A 25,006-nucleotide genomic window follows, 5' to 3' on the forward strand; every position below is an offset into this window, starting at 1 on the left:
ACAGCTGAGGAGAAGATTACAAGAAAAACACGGGCTTTGACGTCAGACAGCTTTGACCAAGATTTAGATCCTAGCTTTGCTCTTTTATTATCTGTGCCATAAGGTCACATCTCTGACTACCTCTCAGCTAGGTTTCCTCATCTGGAAAATGAATGAGCAAAGTCCTACAAAGGGCTCTTGTGAAAATCAGAGATACTTTACACAATATGGTGTACACACATCTAATACATGAGTTACAGTTGTTAATGAAAAACATTGATTGCCATATCGGTGAACAAAGGATGCTGCAGCCATCAAGCCACTGCAGCCACCTCCAACTGTGCACCCTGAGGGGATTCAGGATGGAGAAAAGCAGAATACTAGCCCTAGATAGTTAAGGTGCACATCAAAGGAATGATTTCAATGAGCCCAGACTCTTGCATCTTCCCATACATAGAAAAGTGCTAAATTCATTAACTTGAGATATCTGGTTTTCTTTAATTAACAGTTATCGTTTGATGATCTGACTACCTGACCTTTGTTGCAAAAACTGCTATATATCCAGGCTCCCCACTTTACCTCTTGAGAGTAGTCCCTCAGAGCTACCCGAGAAGCTGTGTCCTGGGCTTAAGTCCTCAGTTTTGTCCACCAAATAAAACGTAATTCTCAACTTTTAGGTTGTGCATTTTTTTTCAGTTGACAGAGTTGCTGTCGAAAGCATTTCATTAACTGAATTCTGTGTAAATTGTAGGAATCCCTGCCTCCATCCAAAGCTTCCGTTGTCATCCCATGGAATTGTTGTATTGAACAGTCCCAACTTGGTTGGATACAAACATGAGTTTTCTGGTCTCCGTTCACTGCCCCTTCCCCCCACTCCTCAGCTCTTACAACCACTGGGCACCTCAGAGCCTGTTGCTGCTGGCGTCCTCCTGCCCACCTGACAAAGCATCGGATGGGACAGCGGCAATCTGGTTGTGGTGCAAAAGAAACTCACACATCTTTGGAAGCCAAACAGTGGAAGAAGAAGGCAGCTGCACCACCACCCCTCTGACTGGAAGTTCTTTCCTCCTCTCTTTCGCCCGCTCCCATAGGCTCAGGTGAGATCAACAGGCTCACTGCCTAAGCAGACATCCAACCAGGGCATGAGATGCCACGTTCTTCCTCTCCTGCCAGCATCTCTGTTTCTACGAAGGTTCTCTGGAGCCCTGTACCATTTGGAGTGGGGAGAGGAGGGGGAGTGTAAACACTCCAGCCCCTTCAAGTCAATCCTCTTCCCCTCTGGCACTGTCTTCTAAAGGATGCTGAGGGCTCCTTCCTCCTGCCCACCATTTTTATTTATAGAGTGGGAAAATGATGGGGGTGACAAGGACAATGGCAGTGTGGCAGGTCCAATCGAGCTACCTCTTTTTTTTTTCTTTTTACCTTTATTTATGGAAGTATAGTTAATTTACAATGTTGTGTGAGCTACCTCTAAATACGCCTGAAAGAGATGTCCTGGCCCCAAATTCTGCTGGCACCTTAATGCTTTTCTTTTTTCCTATTTTCTCTTTGTTCTTGGATTTAGGTGTTAGCCAGCAATCTATTCAGGATCCTGTGATACTTGACTCACTCTTAATGCTCTCAAGAAATGTCACCTATGTCGAGTGGACCCAACCACAAGTCCTAAACATTGTGGCACTATCAATATTCTGCTTTGGAAATGGAAGAGGGATGGACATGAAGGGAAATTCATCTAAGGAGTCCTACATCTGACATGTCTATTTTTTTTTTTTTTTTTTTTTTTGGCTGCCTTGGGTCTTTGTTGCTATGCACAGGCCTTCTCTAGTTGAGGCGAGCGGGGGCTACTCTTCGTTGTGGTGCGCGGGCTTCTCTTGTTGTGGAGCACGGGCTCTAGGCATGGGGGCTTCAGTAGTTGTGGCACACGGTCTCAGTAGCTGAGGTTTGTGGGCTCTAGAGTGCAGGCTCAGTAGTTGTGGCTCGCGGGCTCTAGAGCGCAGGCTCAGTAGTTGTGGCGCATGGGCTTAGTTGCTCCGTGGCATGTGGGATCTTCCCGGACCAGGGCTCAAACCTGTGTCCCCTGCATTGGCAGGCGGATTCTTAACCACTCCAGCACCAGGGGGAAGCCCAATGACATTCCTATTTTTTACTAAAGATTCTTACATCTGAAATTCCTATTTCTTATAAGGTCAACATTATAAAGCAATTTTCTTTTTTTTTCAGCCTTTTTTTTTTTTTCAGCCCTGAAATAATACATTCAGGGCTAACCTGTATTTGGCCCCAAGTCCACAGAGACACTTAGATTCTTTCCCATTGTCTACTCTCTTTGGTCAGGTTCAACAAATTTAGGTTGAGAAAGCATTTGTTGGCAATTCAATGGACTGTATGCTTTACCAAATTTTAAGTCATTAACTCTTTCTCCTAACTTTCAAGTCCTTATTTCTTGCTCTCTGATCAAACTGCTAACAATTACTCAAGCTTTTCCTTATTTGAAGACACTTTCCTAGAACACCTCAGAAAGTTCTAGCAGCTTTAGATTTGTGCTACTATAGTACTTTGCACATAGTTGTATTAAAGCCTGTTAACCTTGATTTTTAGTTACTTGAACATGTGTCTTTCTGCCCCGACAAGAGTCTCCCTCTCTCACTGATGGAGAATGGTTGTCACGGTATACCTGTTACCTAGCATATGCACTAGGCCTTCCAAAATATCTGTTGAGTGGTCCTCCTTATTGAAGAGAAATTCTCATCAAGAAAAATTGAAATCCTTAGCAAAATCCAAACATACTGCATTTCAATTTCTCTATCACTCTGTCACAGAAAGAGAACAGACTACTTTGATGATATCGATTCTCTACAAAGCCCTGCTGGTTTTCACCCAAAACCCTGTGCTTTTATGGCTGCTTAGAAATTGATTTCTGGTGAGATATTCAGTTTGTTTGTTTTGCAGTATGACGCGTTGATGGATCCGTATCAGGCCACACTATCCTGTTTCTCCTTTTGTGAGAATGGACTTTAAATTGCTCCTTTCATTCACTTTGACCACCTACCCCAATCTTCATGAATCATTTACAATCATTGCTAGTGGTTGTGATATCCCAACTGGACCTTGGGGAAACTTAACCTTGCTGATTAAAACGCATCCCGCTTACGTAAAATGTAACCAAGATTTCCCCAGGCCATACCAGCACAGTGGTTAAATCATGGTCGTCCTAACACTAATAAAAAAGTATATTTCTGCTTCACAAACTCTGAGACTCCCATCTGATTCAAATTCCTCCCCACCCAGCACTCCTGCATATCACTTAGGATGTCTCAGATGTTTGCAGACGCATCCTCTGGGCTGCCATGGGGACCCACCAAGTTCCTCCTCTCTTGCTCTCCTGCTTTGATGTGTCCTATTGTTGCTGGTCATGAAACCATCATGAAGCTGCCTCATGTCCTCTGTGGTTCTGTTAACACCCACTAAAGAGTGGCATCGTCTACCACTCTTCCATGTGAGAAGAAAGCTAGTTTACCTGGATACCAGGTGGCTGAGTTTGCACTGTGTTTGAGAGTAACTCATGATGTGAAAATGCCCCATTCCTGTGCAGCTCTGTCACAGCAGCCACAAAGCCTTAGGGACTCCACATCTTACAGTGTTTCTGCTGAAACAACTCTTTCAGGTTTTATCCTCAGTTCCCTTTCCCTAGGTTCAGGCGAGAATGTAGTAGTTTGGCCAGGAGCAATAGCCATGGGCACTATTCAGAATGACCTTGCACTTCTTTACAAACCATTGTATTCCAGACAAAACTCTTTGTCCAAACTCTGTCTTTGCTCAGGATGATGTTGTCCCCAAGAGACCTCTAGTCTGTCATGACAACAGAATGCTTGTGGATTCATTCAATTGGCCTTTAGACATGCCCGCATATATCTGCATCATAGAATGACTATAGTTTGGGATCAAGCTCATGTCCTCCTTACATTCAATAATAGAGAACTAGCACCTACACCTCTACGTTGTGTCATCCTAGTCTCCCATACTACATGCTGCCCTGTTCGTAGATTATAGAAGACATTTAAAATTATTCTGTTTCTGGGACTGCTGTTACCTGGTCAGCTCAATCAGATTCCAAAAGAACTTATTGAGCACCTCCAACATGCCAGGCATCTGCTGGCACTAAGATTGCAGAGATAAGTAACACCAGAACCATCTACTCCGGGGTTTCCTAGTCTACTGGAAAGATATAAATAAATATTTACCATGCAGACTAAGAATTTTTATGATAGGGGTTAAGTACAGGTGCCATGAGAGCACAAAGAGAAGTGCTTTTGTTAGTCTGTGGCTCGGAGGAGGCTTCCCAAAGGGGATAATGCCCAATTGGAGTGCTGAAGGAGAAAGAGACACCCCCCCCCGCCCCCGGATCAGGATGGAGGCTGTTGAGAGTGGGGAGAACAGTGTGAACTCAGATGCTGAGGCACACAGCCTATGGTGTTCTTGGGGAAACTCCAAGTAACTGGATATGACTGAATCATAGGTGAAGGCTTAAGGGGGGTGGTAGGAGGTTGTATCTATTTGCAGCTGCTAAGGTTTTAGGACCTTATCTTTATAATTAGTTTAATCCCCAGCTCTAGACCATCAGGATTTGTATCTTCTCTATGTGGTTTTCCAAAAGGAAACAATCCAATTAATTTGTTTGTCCAAAGGTGTAGTTCCTCCAAATAACACAAATAGAGAGATGGCAATATTAAATATATTAGGATTGACTAAACATTGCAACAAAAATCAAGTTTGCTTACTCACCTCATGGTCCAATACAGTAGACAGGGAGCTCTGTTTCACAGTCATTTATGTACACAGGCTTCATCCATCTTGTGACACAACCATCTTCAATTATTTCCAAGAAAGAGAAAGAGAGCATAGAGGATTACACAGATGGAAGGTATACGGTTAAGTATGGCATATATCACTTTTGTACACATTCTGATGTGCATAACTCAGTCACATAGCCTCAATCTAATTGCAAGGGAAACTTGGAAATATAGTCACTCCTCAGTACCTGTAGGGGATTGGTCCTAGGACCCCCTAAGGATACCAAATTCCACAGATGCTCAAGTCCCTTATGTGAAATGGCATGGTATTTTCATATAGCCTGTGCACATCCTCCCGTATACTTTAAATCACCTCTAGATTACTTATAATACCTAATACAATGTAAATGCTATGTAAATAGTTGCCAGCTTGGGAAATTCAAGTTTTGCTTTTTGGAACTTTCTAGAATTTTTTTTTCTGAATGTTTTCAAGCCACCGTTGTTGTAATCTGCAGATGCAGAACCTGTGGATACAGAGGGCAGACTGTGCGGTCTTCCTCAGCACCCAAGATAAAAGTGAAATGGTTTAGGCTGAATACATAACACTATTTCAGACACATTAAGGAAGAAAGACTAGGTCTGACGACTGCCTTTTCTAAAATTGATCACTGACACAAGGGAGCAAAGAGAAACCACAGAGTTATTGCTGTGTTATATCTTTATATTGAACACGAGGCCACTTCCATGTGATGAAATCAGGATGGACACACCATCATAGGCATGGAGAATAGTAGATGACAAACTTTTGTACTTTGTACCTCGGTATTTATGTGTATGAGCTAAACATCTGAAAGAGGTCTTGCAATCTACTAGAGAAAACTAGAAAATGGAGTATGCAACTCTCTAAGCTCTAAGAGTTTGTGAGTTTTACTAACAAATACTGTAGTCTGAGAAATGGCCTTTCATATTTTCCCTTCTGAGTCTAGACTTTTAATACTGTTGTCAATTTTTTTCCATATAACAAGATGTCAAATTCCTAAGAACACTTGACAACACCCATCTCCAAGGACTCTTCCTCATTGGCCATGGTTGCAATTGAATCAAATTAAATTTGGGAGAAAAAAGTACCTGTTTATCTAGGAGCAAATATCTACCTAATAACAGAACCCATGTAACATTTACACATAGATCTAAAACGTTAGCATCTTGGGGGAAATGATAGAAAATGAAGAAGGTCATTTTGGTTCATTACATCAGATTCTTGCAAAGCTTCAGAGACTTTTGAGCTAATTCCACGTTTTTTCATGTTTACCATTTCACTTCCTAGCTACATTTTGTGTAGCCATATATCTTTTCTTTAAGACCCATTAAAAAATCACAAAACATCTTCTTATAAAGTATTACATTTTATACAGGAATATAAAGCAATTGAATAGTTGTGGAAAGGCATTAAATCTCAAGAAATACCTCTACAACGCTGGTTTGAGAGTGGTATTAAAACTCATCTTACAGTGGTCATTTTGTGTAGGAATTTTGAGTCCCAATATTCTTATTTTTTTCTGCCCTTCACCTTCTACCCTTTGATAATTATAATCATTAATATTATTATTTTGACAAACAGGTTAATACAAGTCATTTTCTTACTGTGTTGGCACAGGGATCAAATGAGATAAATACACATAATCATTTTTGAAGTAGGAAAATGTTGCAGATGTTATATTGCTTGGTCTTGTACAGGCAGGAGTGGCCCTCTATCCACTGTCCTGTGTGCATTTCTCCAGGACAGTCTTATCTTCTTGGTCTGTGATTATCACTATGATTATCTATCATATAGACAGGACTCTGTGATTGAAATGTTGTTTGTGGTTGGTTGGCAGGGGCAACAGTAAGAACACAGAGGACATGCACGGTAGGTGGGCTAGGCACCAATATGGCATCAAAATCAACCCATACACCATCTGGAGATAGAAAAGCAGTTTTCAGTATCTTCCATCTTTAGACAGGAAGACATTGAACACCTCTCAGCCAACTTTCCTACCTCAGCCCATCGGTTGACAAGGAGAATTTCACTTCTACCCCAGCTCCAGAAGTGTTGGAGAGAATACATCTGATCTGGTCTATCTCTTTATTTTTACCCACACAGGAGGCTGCGAGATTAGAAAGAGCATCATATGTTTTAGACTATAGCTACCTAGATGCCAACAGTAGCCTCCTAACTCATCTTCCTTCTTCTACAGTTGTTTCCCTACAGTCTATTCTCAGCATCCAGAAAAATCCTTTTGAAATATTAAGTTATTAGATCTTGACTCTGCTCAAATCCTCCTATGGATCCCAATTTTAGAGTTCCTTGTAATTTCTTTTTTTTTTTTTTGGCCATGCATGTGGAACCTTTTGCATGTGGGACCTTAATTCCCAGACCAGGGATCACACCAGCACCCCCTGCATTGGAAGCGCAGGTCTTAACAACTGGACCACCAGGGAAGTCCCTAGAGTTCCTTGTAATTTCTTACAGTAGCCTCTACAAGGCCCTCCATTGTCTGGGCCTCTGTTATGTCCCTGATCTTGTTTGCTCTCCCTTTTCTGGCCACCACGGCAACCTTATTCTTTTTTAAATATTCCAGACCTACTCCTACTTTACAGTCTTTGGACTAGCTGTTCCCTCCATCTGAATTATTCTCCTTCAGTTAAGTGCATAGCCCACTCCCTCATCTCCTGCAGGTCTTTACTCCAATGCCACCTTCTTCATGAGCTCTACAATGACCACCCTATCCAAAATGGTACTTGTCCCCCTCAAATGTCATATTACATTACCAAGTTCTACACTCTCTGTTTTCTGTAGCACCACCACATAACACTTTCTAAAATCTATTTCTTACCCTTATTATTCATTTTGTTTCCCTCTCCCTGGAATATAAGCTCTTAAAGGAAAATAATTTTAGTATCTTTTATTCACTGATCTATCCTAAGCACTTAAAACTGCCTGGCACGCTTGTCGAATGCAAGAATGAACTTGCAGATGCATTAATGAAAGTAAATAGGAATTTGTGGGTAATGGGAATAGCACTGAGGCAGGAAGGAGCCTGGGGAGAGAAGTGTCCAGTGAGAAATGCCTGGGAGTAGAGAAGTCAAAAGATTTTAAGAACAAAGGCACATAAAATTAAATGTCCTATTGTTTGCATCACTGCTCTATAGCCCTCTCTTTGGCGGTCAAAAAACATGGCTGCAATCTGTGTATCTTCTTTGGAGAAATGTCTATTTAGGTCTTCTGCCCATTTTTGGATTGGGTTGTTTGTTTTTCTGATATTGAGCTGCATAAGCTGCTTATATATTTTGGAGATTAATCCTTTGTCAGTTGCTTCATTTGCAAATATTTTCTCCCATTCTGAGGGTTGCCTTTTTGCCTTGTTTATGGTTTCCTTTGTTGTGCAAAAGCTTTTAAGTTTCATTAGGTCCCATTTGTTTATTTTTGTTTTTATTTCCGTTTCTCTAGGAGGTGGGTCAACACATGAAAGGATGCTCAACATCACTAATCATTAGAGAAATGCAAATCAAAACCGCAATGAGGTATCACCTCACACCGATCAGAATGGCCATCATTAAAAAATCTACAAACAATAAATGCTGGAGAGGGTGTGGAGAAAAGGGGACCCTCTTGCACGGTTGGTGGGAATGTAAATTGATAGAGACACTATGGAGAACAGTATGGAGGTTCCTTAAAAAACTAAAAATAGAACTACCATACGACCCAGCAATCCCACTACTGGGCATATACCCTGAGAAAACCATAATTCAAAAAGAGTCATGTACCACAATGTTCACTGCAGCACTATTTACAATAGCCAGGACATGGAGGCAACCTAAGTGTCCATCGACAGATGAATGGATAAAGAACATGTGGCACATATATGCAATGGAATATTACTCAGCCATAAAAAGAAACGAAATTGAGTTATTTGTAGTGAGGTGGATGGAAATAGAGTCTGTCATACAGAGTGAAGTAAGTCAGAAAGAGAAAAACAAATACCGTATGCTAACAAATATATATGGAATCTAAAAAATAATCGTTCTGATGAACCTAGGGGCAGGACAGGAATAAAGATGCAGACGTAGAGAATGGACTTGAGGACACGGGGAGGGGGAAGGGCAAGCTGGGACGAAGTGAGAGAGTGGCGTGGACATATATACACTACCAAATGTAAAATAGATAGCTAGTGGGAAACAGCCGCATAGCCCAGGGAGATCAGCTCGGTGCTTTGTGACCACCTAGAGGGGTGGGATAGGGAGGGTGGGAGGGAGACGCAAGAGGGAGGAGATATGGGGATATATGTATACGTATAGCTGATTCACTTTGTTATATAGCAGAAACTAACACAACATTGTAAAGCAATTATACTCCAATAAAGATGTTAAAAAAAAAAAATTGGCTGCAAATTCTTTAACATTTTCCCACAGAGAGGTGGGGTCTACGTTCCCTCTCCTTGAAAAAGTGCAGGCTTGTGCATGGCAGCAGTGAGGCTATGCGACTTCTGGGGCTGAATCATAGAGGATCTTGCCATTTCAGACTGGTTCTCTCAAATGTTTGCTCTGGAGATATGCCCACTTGGAATCCAGCCACCATGCTGTGAGAAGCACAAGCCACATGGAGAGGCCAAAGGGAAGGTACCCCGGGGGACCGTCCTAGCTGGGCACATGCTTTGAATCACCCATGGGAGTGAAGATGCTTCCAGATGATGTAGCCCCCATGCCCTCACCAATTGCGTCACCCCCAGTAGAGGCCTCAGATGCCCAAGCCTGGAGAAGCCATCTCTGAATTCGACAGTGCACTGTTCAAATTCTCCATTAAAATAAACCCCAATGAGCATAACAAAATGACTGTTCTTTTATATCACTAAGTTCCAGGTGGTTTGTTACTCAGTAATATAATAGTAACTGGGACAGCCTCCAGCCTCCAAAGTCACACCAATGACCTGTGTGACCGGATGCACACCTGGGGAGATTCGAGTCAGTGGGGGCAGAGAGTAATCCAACAACCACAGAAAGGGAAACTCTAATTTTGAGGCCAAGAGACTTCCCGGAACAAAACCTCAGGCAGGAGTGAATGGGCAGATTACAGAGCTCCAGAAATTAGCAGAAATTGGAGTGGGGAAGCAGAGAACTGCCCACAGGTTGTGAGGCAGGGGCTTGAGATAACCAGTGGCAGATGGACCTCACCCTGGGTGGGGGCAGGAAAGTTGAGGGCCTTTGTATATTAATGCTGATTATATTTTAGTTCTCAACTAGGACCCAAAGTATAGAATGTCACGTGATCACCCCAATACTCTAGAACTGGGTCTACCAGTGGACCTTCTGTCTCACACTGGGACTCTGGGATTCCTTCCCATTCTTCTCTCTCCCTTTCCCCCCCACATCTCCTCCTGGGGACAAAAGAGCAAAAGTAGCCAAGTGAGCAGCTTTGGACCCAGCTCTGTGGGTCTGAGTTACAGCAACTCCACTTTGCAGCTATGAATTCCTAGGCAGCTTATTTCACTTTTCTGAAACTGTTTTCCACATTGGTAAGTGGGGATTATATGAGTAGCTATTTTATGGGACTGTTCTGAGGCTGACGAGTTAACCTATGGAAAGCAATTTAAGCAAGGGCACACAGTAATTCCTCAATGAATAGTAGCTAGTCACCTCATCACTGATCAAATTCTGCTAAACATGCTTCTTTTTTTTTTTAAGAAAAAACTAGTTGTGATTTTTATTTTATGATGCCAAAATAAAACAGGATTATTTCACAGTTAGAAAACACATCTTAACAAAAACGACTATAAAACACATGTCTCAAGTGTGAGGGTGGTATATAATGAGAGAGTGAAAATGAGTTCTCCATATACTCACGTTGTTGTAGAGTCCTTCGGAACCAGCAGTACAGAGGGTATTACATTTTTTAGGATTATGTGAATTTAGCCCTGAGAATACGGAACTATTTAATCAAAGTTCCAAAGTGTGACATCTCAAATGCTCCCTAAATTCATCAAATGAGTGCTTCAAGTATAGAAATTATCTCAACATGATCATTTCAGCTCTCCCTTATATTTGAAAACCAGAACTATAAAGGTTTTAAAAAGCTATTCATGTCTGTTTCCAATAATAAGACTCTTTTTATTGTAAAACGAAAATAAAACTTAAAATATTCGTAAGGACTAATTTACACAGAGCATGGTTTTTTGTGGTATAATAATATATTCTATGGGAATGTATTATACCAGGATCATCATCAGTAATGATATAGAAATAGTTAAGATTGTGTTTATGAGCATAATTTTCAAGATCAGAAGTCAAAAATTCCCAGTGAACGAAATGATTTGGCCAGGGCCGTCTCCTGAGTCTGTGACCAGGGGAAGGCAGTATTTTGTTTCCACAAAGCCAGTCTACAAATTAACCTTTAGCAAGTAAGCCTTCCTGTAATACTTTTTTTTTCTTTTTTTTTTTTTTCACATCTTTATTGGAGTATAATTGCTTTACAATGGTGTGTTAGTTTCTACTTTATAACAAAGTGAATCAGCTGTACATATACATATATCCCCATATCTCCTCCCTCTTGCGTCTCCCTCCTACCCTCCCTATCCCAGCCCTCTAGGTGGACACAAAGCACTGAGCTGATCTCCCTGTGCTATGCAGCTGCTTCCCACTAGCTATCTGTTTTACGTTTGGTAGTGTATATATGTCCATGCCACTCTCTCACTTCGTCCCAGCTTACCATTTCCCCTCCCTGTGTCCTCAAGTCCATTCTCCACATTTGCGTCTTTATTCCTGTCCTGCCCCTAGGTTCTTCAGAAACTTTTTTTTTTTTTTTTTAGATTCCACATATATGTGTTAGCACACAGTATTTGTTTTTCTCTTTCTGACTTACTTCACCCTGTATGACAAACTCTATTTCCATCCACCTCACTACAAATAATTCAATTTCATTTTTTTTCATGGCTGAGTAATATTCCATTGTATATATGTGCCACATATTCTTTATCCATTCATCTGTCAATGGACACTAAGGTTGCTTCCATGTCCTGGCTATTGTAAATAGTGCTGCAGTGAACATTGTGGTACATGACTCTTTTTGAATTATGGTTTTCTCAGGGTATACGCCCAGTAATGGGATTGCTGGGTCATATGGTAGTTCTATTTTTAGTTTTTTAAGGAACCTTCATACTGTTCTCCATATGGCTGTATCAATTTACATTCCCACCAACAGTGGAAGAGGGTTCCCTTTTCTCCACACCCTCTCCAGCATTTACTGTTTGTAGATTTTTTCATGATGGCCATTCTGACTGGTGTGAGGTGATACCTCACTGTAGTTTTGATTTGCATTTCTCTAATGATTAGTGATGTTGAGCATCCTTTCATGAGTTCATTGGCAACCTGTATATCTTTTTGGAGAAATGTCTATTTAGGTCTTCTGCCCATTTTTGGATTGGGTTGTTTGTTTTTTTTGATATTCAGCTGCATGAGCTGATTGTAGATTTTGGAGATTAATCCTTTGTCACTTGCTTCATTTGCAAATATTTTCTCCCATTCTGAGGGTTGTCTTTTCGTCTCGTTTATGGTTTCCTTAGCTGTGCAAAAGCTTTTAAGTTTCATTAGGTCCCATTTGTTTGTTTTTATTTCCATTTCTCTAGGAGGTGGGTCAAAAAGGATCTTGCTGTGATTTATATCATAGAGTGTTCTGCCTGTGCTTTCCTCTAAGAGTTTTATAGCGTGTGGCTTTCCATTTATGTCTTTAAGCCATTTTGACTTTATTTTTGTGTATGGTGTTAAGGAGTGTTCTAATTTCATTCTTTTACATGTAGCTTTCCAGTTTTCCCAGCACCACTTATTGAAGAGATTGTCTTTTTTCCATTGTATGTTCTTGCCTCCTTTACCAAAGATAAGGTGACCATATGTGCGTGGGTTTTTCTCTGGGTTTTCTATCCTGTTCCATTGATCAATATTTCTGTTTTTGTGCCAGTACCATACTGTCTTGATTATTGTAGCTTTGTAGTATAATCTGAAGTCTGGGAGCCTGATTCCTCCAGCTCTGTTTTTCTTTCTCAAGATTGCTTTGGCTATTCGGGGTCTTTTGTGTTTCCATTAAAACTGTGAAATTTTTTTTTCTAGTTCTGTGAATAATGCCATTGGTAGTTTGATAGGGATCGCACTGAATCTGTAGATTGCTTTGGGTAGTATAGTCATTTTCACAATGTTGATTCTTCCGATCCAAATATGGTATATGTCTCCATCTGTTTGTGTCATCTTTAATTTCTTTCATCATTGTCTTATTGTTTTCTGCATACAGGTCTTTTGTCTCCTTAGGTAGGTTTATTCCTAGGTATTTTATTCTTTTTGTTGCAATGGTAAATGGGAGTGTTTCCTTAATTTCTCTTTCAGATTTTTCATCATTAGTGTATAGGAATGCAAGAGATTTCTGTGCATTACTATTGTATCCTGCAACTCTACCAAATTCATTGGTTAGCTCTAGTAGTTTTCTGGTAGCATCTTTAGGATTCTCTATGCATAGTATCATGTCATCTGCAAACAGTGACATCTTTACTTTTTCTTTTCCAATTTGGATTCCTTTTATTTCTTCTTCTTCTCTGATTGCTGTGGCTAACACTTCCAAAACTATGTTGAATAATAGTGGTGAGAGTGGGCAACCTTGTCTTGTTCCTGATCTTAGTGGAAATGGTTTCAGTTTTTCACCATTGAGAATGATGTTGGTTGTAGGTTTGTCATATATGGCCTTTATTATGTTGAGGTAAGTTCCCTCTATGCCTGCTTTCTGGAGGGTTTTTATCATAAATCGGTGTTGAATTTTGTCGAAAGCTTTTTCTGCATCTATTGAGATTATCATATGGTTTTTATCCTTCAGTTTGTTAATATGGTGTATCACATTGATTGATTTGCGTATATTGAAGAATCCTTGCAGTCCTGGGATAAACCCCACTTGATCACAGAGTATGATCCTTTTAATGTGCTGTTGGATTCTGTTTGCTAGTATTTTGTTGAGGATTTTTGCATCTATGTTCATCGGTTATATTGGCCTGTAGTTTTCTTTTTTCTATGACATCTTTGTCTGATTTTGGTATCAGGGCGACGGTGGCCTCATAGAATGAGTTTGGGAGTGTTCCTCCTGCTGCTATATTTTGGAAGAGTTTGAGAAGGATAGTTGTTACCTGTTCTGTAAATGTTTGATAGAATTCACCTGTGAAGCCATCTGGTCCTGGACTTTTTGTTGGAAGGTTTTTAATCACAGTTTCAATTTCAGTGCTTGTGATTGGTCTGTTTATAATTTCTATTTCTTCCTGGTTCAGTCTTGGAAGGTTATACCTTTCTAAGAATTTGTCCATTTCTTCCAGGTTGTCTATTTTATTGGCATATAGTTGCTTGTAGTAATCTCTCATGATCCTTTGTATTTCTGCAGTGTCAGTTGTTCCTTCTCCTTTTTCATTTCTAATTCTGTTGATTTGAGGCTTTTCCCTTCTTTTCTTGATGAATCTGGCTAATGGTTTATCAATTTTGTTTATCTTCTCAAAGCACCAGCTTTTAGTTTTATTGACCTTTGCTATTGTTTTCTTTGTTTTTATTTCATTTATTTCTGATCTGATCTTTATGATTTCTTTCCTTCTGCTGACTCTGGGGGTTTTTTGTTCTTTCTCTAATTGCTTTAGGTGTAAGGTTAGGATGTTTATTTGAGATTTTTCTTGTTTCTTGAGTTAGGATTGTATTGCTACAAACTTCCCTCTCAGAACTGCTTTTGCTGCATCCCATAGGTTTTGGGCCATGGTGTTTTCATTCTCATTTGTTTCTAGGTATTTTTTGATTTCGTCTTTGATTTCTTCAGTAACCTCTTGGTTATTTAGTAATGTATTCTTTAGCCTCCATGTGTTTGTATTTTTTACAGATTTATTTCCTGTAATTGATATCTAGTCTCATAGCATTGGGGTCAGAAAAGATATATGATACAATCTCAATTTTCTTAAATTTACCAAGACTTGATTTGTGACCCAAGATATGATCTATTCTGGAGACTGTTCCATGAGCACTTGAGAAGAAAGTGTATTCTGTTGTGTTTGGATGGAACGTCTGATAAATATCAATTAAGTCCATCTTGTTTAATGTACCATTTAAAGCTTGTGTTTCCTTATTTGTATTCATTTTGGATGATCTGTCCATTGGTGAAAGTGGAGTGTTAAAGTCCCCTAATACTATTGTGCTACTGTCAATTTCCCCTTTTATGGCTGTTAACATTTGCCTTATGTATTGAGGTGCTCCTATATTGGGTGCATAAATATTTACAATTGTTATATCTTCTTCTTGTATTGATCCCTTGATCATTATGTAGTGTCCTTCTTTGTCTCCTATAATAGTCTTTATTTTAAAGTCTATTTTGTCTGATATGAGAATTGCTACTCCAGCTTTCTTTTGATTTCCATTTGCATGGAATATCTTTTTCCATCCCTTCACTTTCAGTCTGTATGTGTCCCTAGGTCTGAAGTGGGTCTCTTATAGACAGCATATGTACAGGTCTTGTTTTTATATCCATTCAGCCAGTCTATGTCTTTTGGTTGGAGCATTTAATCCATTTACATTTAAGGTAGCTATCGATATGTATGTTCCTATTACCATTTTCTTAACTGTTTTTGGTTTGTTATTGTAGGTCTTATCCTTCTCATGTGTTTCCTGCCTAGAGAAGTTCCTTTAGCATTTGTTGTAAAGCTGGTTTGGTGGTGCTGAATTCTCTTAGCGTTTGCTTGTCTGTAAAGCTTTTAATTTCTCTGTCGAATGTGAATGAGTTCTTTGCTGGGTAGAGTAATCTTGGTTGTAGGTTTTTCCCTTTCATTACTTTAAATATGTCCTGCCACTTCCTTCTGGCTTGCAGAGTTTCTGCTGAAAGATCAGCTGTTAACCTTATGGGGATTCCCTTGTATGTTATTTGTTGCTTTGCCCTTGCTGCTTTTAATATTGTTTCTTTGTATTTAATTTTTGATAGTTTGATTAATATGTGTCTTGGCATGTTTCTCCTTGGACTTGTCCTGTATGGGACTCTCTGGGCTTCCTGGACTTGATTGGCTATTTCCTTTCCCATATTAAGGAAGTTTTCAACTATAATCTCTTCCAGTATTCTCTCAGTACTTTTATTTTTCTCTTCTTCTTCTGGGACCCCTATAATTCGAATGTTGGTGTGTTTAATATTGTCCCAGAGGTCTCTGAGGCTGTCCTCAATTCTTTTCATTCTTTTCTCTTTATTCTGCTCTGCGGTAGTTATTTCCACTATTTTGTTTTCCAGGTCACTTATCCAGGTCACTTCTGCCTCAGTTATTCTGCTATTGATTCCTTCTAGAGAATTTTAAATTTCATTTACTGTGTTGTTCATCATTGTCTGTTTGCTCTTTAGTTCTTCTAGGTCCTTGTTAAGTGTTTCTTGTATTTTCTCCATTCTATTTCTGAGATTTTGGATCATATTTACTATCATTACTCTGAATTCTTTTTCAGAGAGACTGCCTATATCCTCCTCATTTGTTTCATCTGGTGGGTTTTTTACCTTGCTCCTTCATCTGCTGTGTATTTCTCTGTCTTCTCATTTTGCTTAACTTACTGTGTTCGGGGTCTCCTTTTTGCAGGCTGCAGATTCGTAGTTCCCATTTTTTTGGTGTCTGCCCCCAGTGGCTAAGGTTGGTTCAGTGGGTTGTGTAGGCCTCCTGGTGGAGCGGACTGGTGCCTGTGTTGTGGTGAATGAGGCTGGATCTTGTCTTTCTGGTGGACAGGACCACATCCAGTGGTGTGTCTTGGGGTGTCTGTGGCCTTAGTATGATTTTAGCCAGCGTCTCTGCTAATGGGTGGGGTTGTGTTCCTCTCTTGCTAGTTGTTTGGCACAGGGTGTCCAATGCCGTAGCTTGCTGCTCGTTGAGTGGAGCTGGGACTTTGCTTTGAGTTGGAGATCTCTGGGAGAGCTTTTGCCATTTGATATTACATGGGGCTGGGAGGTCTCTGGTGGAGCAATGTCCTGAACTCGGCTCTCCCACCTCAGAGGCTCAGGCCTGACACCTGGCCTGAGCACCAAGACCCTCTCAGCCACACGGCTCAGAAGAAAAGGGAGGAAAAGAAATAAATAAATAAACAAATAAAATAAAATAAAATAAAGTTATTAAAATAATAAATTTTTTCAATATTATTAAAAATTAAAAATTAAAAAATGAAAGAAAGTAAGTAGAGAGCAACCAAACCAAAAAACAAATCCACCAATGATAACAAGTGCTAAAAACTATACCAAAAAGAAAAAGAAAAAAACAGACAGACAGAACCCTAGGACAAATGGTAAAAGCAAAGCTATACAGAAAAAAATCACACAAGGAAGCATACACATACACACTCACAAAAAGAGAAAAAGGGGAAAAATTATATATGTATATATAAAGGAAGACAGCAACCAAATCAATAAACAAATCTACCAATGATAATAAGCTCTAAATACTAAACTAAAATAAACATAAAACCAGAAACAAATTAGATGCAGAAAGCAAACCCCAAGTCTACAATTGCTCCCAAAGTCCACAGCCTCAATTTTGGGATGATTCATTGTCTATTCAGGTATTCCAGAGATGCAGGGTACATGGAGTTGACTGTGGAGATTTAATCCACTGTTCCTGAGGCTGCTGGGAGAAATTTCACTTTCTCTTCTTTGTTCGCACAGCTCCCGGGGTTCAGCTTTGGAGTTGGTTGTGCCTCTGCATGTAGGTTGCCTGAGGGCATCTGTTCCCTGCCCAGACAGGACTGGGTTAAAAGAGCAGCTGATTAGGGGGCTCTGGCTCACTCACGCAGGAGGGGAGGGAGGGGTACGGATGCGGGGCGAGCCTGCAGAGGCAGAGGCCAGCGTGACGTTGCACCAGCCTGAGGTGCGCCGTGTGTTCTCCCGGGGAAGTTGTCCCTGGATCAAGGGACCCTGGCAGTGGTGGGCTGCACAGGCTCCTGGGAGGGCAGGTGTGGATAGTGACATGTGCTTGCACACAGGCTTCTTGGTGGCGGCGGCAGCAGCAGCCTTAGCGTCTCATGCCCGTCTCTGGGGTCCGCGCTGATAGCCATGGCTCGCGCCCGTCTCTGGAGCTCATTTAGGTGGTGCTCTGAACCCCCTCTCCTCGCGCACCCCAAAACAATGGTCTCTTGCCTCTTAGGCAGGTCCAGACTTTTTCCCAGACTCCTTCCCGGCTAGCTGTGGCGCACTAGCCCCCTTCAGGCTGTGTTCACACCGCCAACCCCAGTCCTCTCTCTGTGATCCGACGTCCGAAGCCCGAGCCTCAGCTCCCAGCCCCCGCCCGCCCCGGCGGGTGAGCAGACAAGCCTCTCAGTCTGGTGAGTGCTGGTCGGCACCGCTCCTCTGTGCAGGAATCTCTCTGCTTTGCCCTCCACACCCCTGTTGCTGCGCTCTCCTCCGTGGCTCCAAAGCTTCTCCCACAGCCACCCCCCTGTCTCCACCAGTGGAGGGGCTTCCTAGTGTGTGGAAACTTTTCCTCCTTCACAGCTCCCTCCCAGAGGTGCAGGTCCCATCCCTATTCTTTTGTCTCTGTTTTTTCTTTTTTCTTTTGCCCTACCCAGGTATGTGTGGCGTTTCTTGCCTTTCGGGAAGTCTGAGGTCTTCTGCCAGCATTCACTGGGTGTTCTGTAGGAGTTGTTCCACATGTAGATATATTTCTGATGTATTTGTGGAGAGGAAGGTGATCTCCATGTCTTACTCCTCCGCTATCTTGAAGGTCTGCCAACATGCTTCTTAATAATCTTTTTTTCCAGTTTTATTGAGGTATACTCGACAAATAAAGATTGTATATATTTAGGGTGTACAACATGGTGATGTTTAACATGCATATATATTTTATTGGGAAATGATCACAATCAAGTGAATTAACAGGTATATCACCTCACATAGCTATAAGATGAATAAGTTCTGGGGATCTAATGTATGACGTGTTGACTATAGTTAATAATGCCGTATTATATACTTGCAAGTAGATCTTAAGTATTCTCACTACACACATAAAAAAGGTAATTTAATCATTTTACAGAATGTGTCCCCTCCACTCCATTATTTCCTTCCTTCTTGTCCTGTTGCAATTCACCCTCCATTATGCCTCTGGTATCATCTATCTGTAGAGCAGGTTCCCATCAAATTAAAAACAACAAAGGATCCCATGTTGTCTGAGAAGGCTACAAAGTTTTCCCAATTTTATGGCCCAACATTTCCAGTTTTCTCTCCTACCACTTTGATGCCCATGGCCTTTCTTCTAAAGACACTGACTTTCTTCCACGTATTTGTTTTCTCAGCCAACAATGCCCTTTGCCCCCACTTCCCTCACTCTTTAAAGCAGTCATCTATGAAGCCATGTTCATGATAAGGTGTGCTGAAATCTTAATGAGAACCCAGTGGCAGAAACCTCAATTCTAAGAATTTTGTTCTGTTTCATTCTGAAGTAAAAGGGGGGAAAATGACGGAAGCAAACCCACATCCAGGAAATTGCTGTTAATTAGTGTTTTCCAGGTTCTTTTTTTTTTTAAATAACTTTTATTCAGTTTAATCATTGCTGCCCAATCTCCCTCAGCACAATGAATTTTTTTAAATAAATTTATTTATTTTATTTATTTTATTTTTAGCTGCATTATGTCTTCGTTGCCACACAGGCTTTCTCTAGTTGTGGCGAGCAGGGGCTACTCTTCGTTGCTGTGCGCAGGCTTCTCATTGCAGTGGCTTCTCTTGTTGCAGAGCACAGGCTCTAGGCTTCAGTAGTTGTGGCACATGGACTCAATAGTTGTGGCTTGCAGCATCTAGAGCACAGGCTCAGTAGTTGTGGCCCATGGGCTTAGTTGCTCCGCGGCATGTGGGATCTTCCCAGACCGGGGATCAAACCCGTGTCCCCTGCATTGGCAGGTGGATTCTTAACCACTGCGCCACCAGAGAAGTCCTCCTGGTCTTTGTCTAAGAGCAGTTTACTACCTACTGCAGGGCTACCCGGACCAACCCTTGTCCTTTACCTTTACCTGCCAGCCTGCAGCTCCAGAGAAAATGTCCCTCCACAGCTTAACAACTGCATCTGTGCCTCTAATTCTCTGGAGGGTGGGGATAGGCAAGAGAGGGGAAACCAGTTTAACAAAATGCATCATGGTAATAAGGAAAATGTTGATATTACAATTGTTGGTGCACATGTGTATCTTCCCTACCCTCACCTCCTTGACAGCTGCCCAGATAACACATGCATAACAGGAGAGCACACACCCACAAACACACACACACACACACACATACACACACACACATACAAGTGGGACATTATCATTCCCTGACACACTATATATTGGTTGTTGTTGTCTACTGTCTGCCCCTATTCTCTCTCTCACTAAAATGAAATTCCCTGGGACTTGGTTTTTTGTTCACTATTATATATCCAGTGCACAGTATAGTAGTAACACATAGTAGGTTCTGGACAAATATTTAATAGATGGATGGATGACTGAATGGTGGAAACAACTCACTAAACGTATAACAGAAGTTTCCTGCTTCTTAATTACATTAGCTTAAGTCAGGACTTAAATCTTCTAATGAATGAGGGATGGATGCATGGATGCATGGATGCATGGATGGATGCATCGATGGTGGAAGACCTCACTCACTAAAAATCAGTAGAAGTTTTACTATTTCCTAACCTCAGTCTTAAGTCAGGACTTAAACCTCTGTGGACTTCAGTATTCTCATCTGTAAGAAAAGGCACGAGAGCATTTTAGAAAAAAAAAAGGTTACAAAAGAAAGAATTAACTCTCTTCATACCTCCATGCCCAGTTGTACGCCATCATCTCTGTGGAGACTTGACTCTTTCCTCTAGACAGCATCTGATGGTCCTCTAATTTCCATCTATAATTTCCATGTATTGTTATTACAAATGATCACTGAGATCCAAGAATGTGCTGTGGAAAAGAACGGAATTTAAAGACTGATTGAGAAGAGACGACCTAGAAGATTAATGGGGGCCAGAGGAGAATGCTAGAAACACACCAGGGGGCATTAGAAGAAATTTTTGACGTGATTAAGAAAATTCATAGGAAGAAAGGAAAATAGAGAGCAAAGTGGTAAATGCAGCCAAATGTCTGCACTTCTAAGGTGAACAAACTATGCAGGATGCCATGCCGGAGGTGGGTCTCAGGATTCAGCACCGTGAAGCAGAGGGACCTATAGTTGCTCACTGATGTCCTAGTTGAAGAGGAACAGTGCCACCCAGTGTTCTGAAGCTTGCACCCACCTAGCTTTCAACATTTCTCAGGACTGAACGACTCTGAGAATCTCTCAGCTAAAACATATTTGGAGCTGAAGTATAAACAGTTCATTGCCAAGTACAAATGATCCAGTGATTCATTTTCCACTTTGAGAGAGGGAAGATGGACTGGGAAAGAGAAAGAGAGGGTACGAGGAGCTTGAGCGTTCCAATTATACAGCCCTGCAGAGATGGCAAAGAGAGGCAGTCAACACAGAGAGCAGGGCTCAGAGGCTTCTAGTTTGGCAGAGGGCTGCCATTCAGCTGGGCAAGGATAAACAGAAAGCATGTATTAATCTATCAATTGTACTAAGGTGTAGGGAGCACAGGGTAGCAATCCCCACAGTAGAAGTAAACGTCAAGGTCTGTGGGAACAGAGAAGGGAGCAATTAACTTGACACTAGGAAACGATGCCGACAGCCAGGGTCCTCATCCCAGCTCTACTGTTTCCTCGCTGTGGGCCCTAAGACAAGTTACCTTAAATCTGAGTCTCAGGTTCCTCTGTGAAAATGGGGATGGAGATGATGACCACACCACATTGCAAGGATTGAAGAGCTTGATGTATCTGAAAGAGGCTAACGTGGTGCCTAATGTCTACAAATATTCTCTACATGTGATTTCCTATTACAGAAGAAACTTCAGAGAAGGTTTCATTGGAAAAGCAAACTTTGCAAAAAGAGGAAGACAAATACCATATGATATCTCTTATATATGGAATCTAAAATATGACTCAAATGAACTTATCTAAAAAACAGAAACAGACTCAGACACAGAGAACAGACTTGTGGTTGCCAAGGGGGAGGGGTGTGGGGGAAGGATGGAGTGGGAGTTTGGGGTTAGCAGATGCAAACTAGTATACATAGAATGGATACACAACAAGGTCTTATTGTATAGCTCAGGGAACTATATTCAATATCCTGTGATAAACCGTAATGGAAAGGAATATGGAAAAGAATGTATGTATTTGTATAACTGAATCACTTGGCTGTACAGTAGAAATTAATACAACATTGTCAATCAACTACACTTCAATAAAATAAATTTTTTTCAAAAGTGACCTTTGAGCTACATCCTAAAGAAGCCAGTGTTCCATTTTCTTGGGTGAAGAACTGTTATCCTCCTTAATTGAGGGAATAGCTCAAGAATAGTGAGGACCGAGGTAACTTTTCCCCCCACCAGCCAGATACGTGACTATTGCAAGAGGTCAGTAGGTGACAGCTGTCACAGGCAGGTCACCCAGACATCCCAAAGAATGAGCAGGTTACCTCCAGGTAGAGATGGCAAGCACCCTTCCCTGCAGAGCTGCAGTTAGAGATTGGAGCCTCCAATCTTGAGTCTGTGTGTCCGAGGCTATCTCATAAGCTGTGGCCAAAAACTGAAGGTCAGGGAGGTATTTATCACAGCAATAAAGGTAATTCTTGTGCTTTAGGAGGGGATCTGCTGCTTTTCGGCCTCGAAAGCATTGTTCCTGGAGAAGAGGAGGCTTATTCTATCCCAAAGATACAGCTTCTCAATAACACCTGTGTTTTCCTGGCTTGTGAGCAACACATATTTAACTATTTCTCAGCTCTAACCTTGGAATTTGCAGATTCTTCCAAGTCCGATCAACAATCACAGCGGCACTTCAGGTGAGAGGAAATAGGTATCTTCTGTGAACATGAAAAGTGTTTCTTTCCCTCCACACAGCTCAGTGGAGGAAAACGCTTCTGCGCGTCTTTATGCTTCGCTTACAGCGCCACCTAGCGTCCTGAAGCAAGTGCTTTCCTGCTTAGGAGATACTTTCCCTTTAGGAATTTTGCAAAATCCATGCATGCTCTTTCACCAACCAAGAAAAATAGAGATCAGCACTGAACTAGGCATCAGAATGTGCCAAAAGAAGTGGAGTGCAACACTCAACCTAAGAAGACTTTTATATCTAGTTAGAAGGGCAAGGGGAGAGATAGCAGAGCAAAGGAATACATTTACGAGTATGTTGTTATTAAATTTAACTCCATATGAAAATAATATTTGAGCACCAACTCTGTACCCAGCATTGCAAGGTACTGGTGATACTGCAGTGCTGAAGAGGATACAATTCTGCCTTCGAAGAGCCAACTTCAAAACAGACAATTAAAATACAGAATGACGAAATATGTGATCAGTTTATAAAGGGTGTGGGAAGGAGCCTAAAGAAGGCACACCTTTGAGAGTCTGAGAATAGGGTCAGGGGAGTCTCTGGGTTGAATATTTAAAAAGCTAGTCAGGTAAAGGCAAAAAGAGGGAAGGGGAGAGGGGTTTAGGTTGTTGGTTTAATAGGTATATTTAAGAGTATCAACCAAATCCAGGGATTGTCCAAGAGCCGCCTAAATCACAGATGAGGTGAACCCCCATGGGCACAGCTTGTGCTATACCCCTCCCCGTCGTCGCAGCCAGGGCTGAATGGACTAGGAGTGAAAGCCTTACCCAAGCTGAGCTGGGAATTTAGAACTGAGAACGGGCAGATTCCAATTGGGAAGAAACGTGATGTATCATTCAGGGAGGTTAGGGAGGTGTGGAGCAGCCATAATTTGCTGTCAATAAAGCAGCAGAGAAATAAAGTCTGCAGGAGAAGAAAGACATAGCTCCATTCCTGTTCACCACCACTCTGCTACCATCATGTGTCCCCTGGATGATTGTAGGAGCCTCCTAATAACTGTCCCTGCTTCCGCCCTTGCCGCTCTCTATTTTACAAAGGTGGGTGATCCGGTTAAAACTTGAACCAGACCATGTCACTTCTCTCTTCAATTGTCTGATAGCTTTCGATCTCAGAGTAGAGCCATAGTGTTTAAAATAGTTTTTAAAAAGCTCACATGACCTGCCCCAGGATCACCATTATGTCTCTGATCTCATCTCCTACTAAGTCTTCCCCTTTTATGCCCTCAACCAGTCTCCCTGGCCTCCCTGCTGTTGCTCAAATGTGCCGCCTCAGGGCCTTTGCATGTGCTCTTTCCCGAGCCTAGAAGCTCCTCTTCCAGAGATCCATGTAACTTACTCATTCACCTCCTTTAGAATTTACTCAAGTATCATATTTGTAGTGAAGTCTTTCCTGATTGCCCAGTTAAAAATTAAAACACTCTGTAATATTCCCTACCCCTGCTTTATTGAAGGATAAACAGAACTTGTCACCACCTGACATACTACAGATTCTCATTATTTATATTGCTTATTGTCTGACTTTGACCACCACCACCTCCCACTCTCATTACAATATGGGAAAGAGATTGCAATGAATTAATAAGCTAATTAGTTCATTAGTGGAGTACATGTGAACACTGAGAGGAGTCATAGAGAGGGAGCTCTTTCTGGGTCCTGGATGATCTTCTATCTCCTAGTTCCTCTGCACTTGACCTTGTCACATGCCCGCCACTGGCTTTTGGGAAACACACTTACATCTTTATAATTCTTCTTTTGTTGCTTAAAATAATCTCAGTTAATTTTTGTTCTATTTGCAGACTAAAAAGTCCTAACTCATTCAATGAGAGAACAGCCTTTGAACTTGCTCTATCTGGAATAACTTTTCCCTGAGATATTCTTAAGCCTGCCTCCCCTGCCTCATTTAGGTTTCTGCTCCAGTGTCTCTATGATAGAGGTCTTCTCTGACCACCTTATCTAAAACAGCGGTCTTCTAGAATAGATCTTGTGCTCTCACCACCAAAAAAAAAAAAAAAGGTAACTTTGTAAGATAATGGATATGTTAATTAGCTTGATTGTGGTAATCAAGGATCAAGGTATATGCCTATCAAAACATCACACTGTGCCACCTAAATATATACCATTTTTATTTGTCAATCATTCCTCAATAAAATTGGAAAAATTAAAATAAAATGACACCCCCATCACACTCTATTCCTACCCAGACTTGACTTCCCTTCATAGCACAGAGGGCCAGTCTGACACATATTTATGTGTTTATTA

This window comes from Eubalaena glacialis, chromosome 17, assembly GCF_028564815.1.
Source record: "Eubalaena glacialis isolate mEubGla1 chromosome 17, mEubGla1.1.hap2.+ XY, whole genome shotgun sequence".
Taxonomy (NCBI): domain Eukaryota; kingdom Metazoa; phylum Chordata; class Mammalia; order Artiodactyla; family Balaenidae; genus Eubalaena; species Eubalaena glacialis.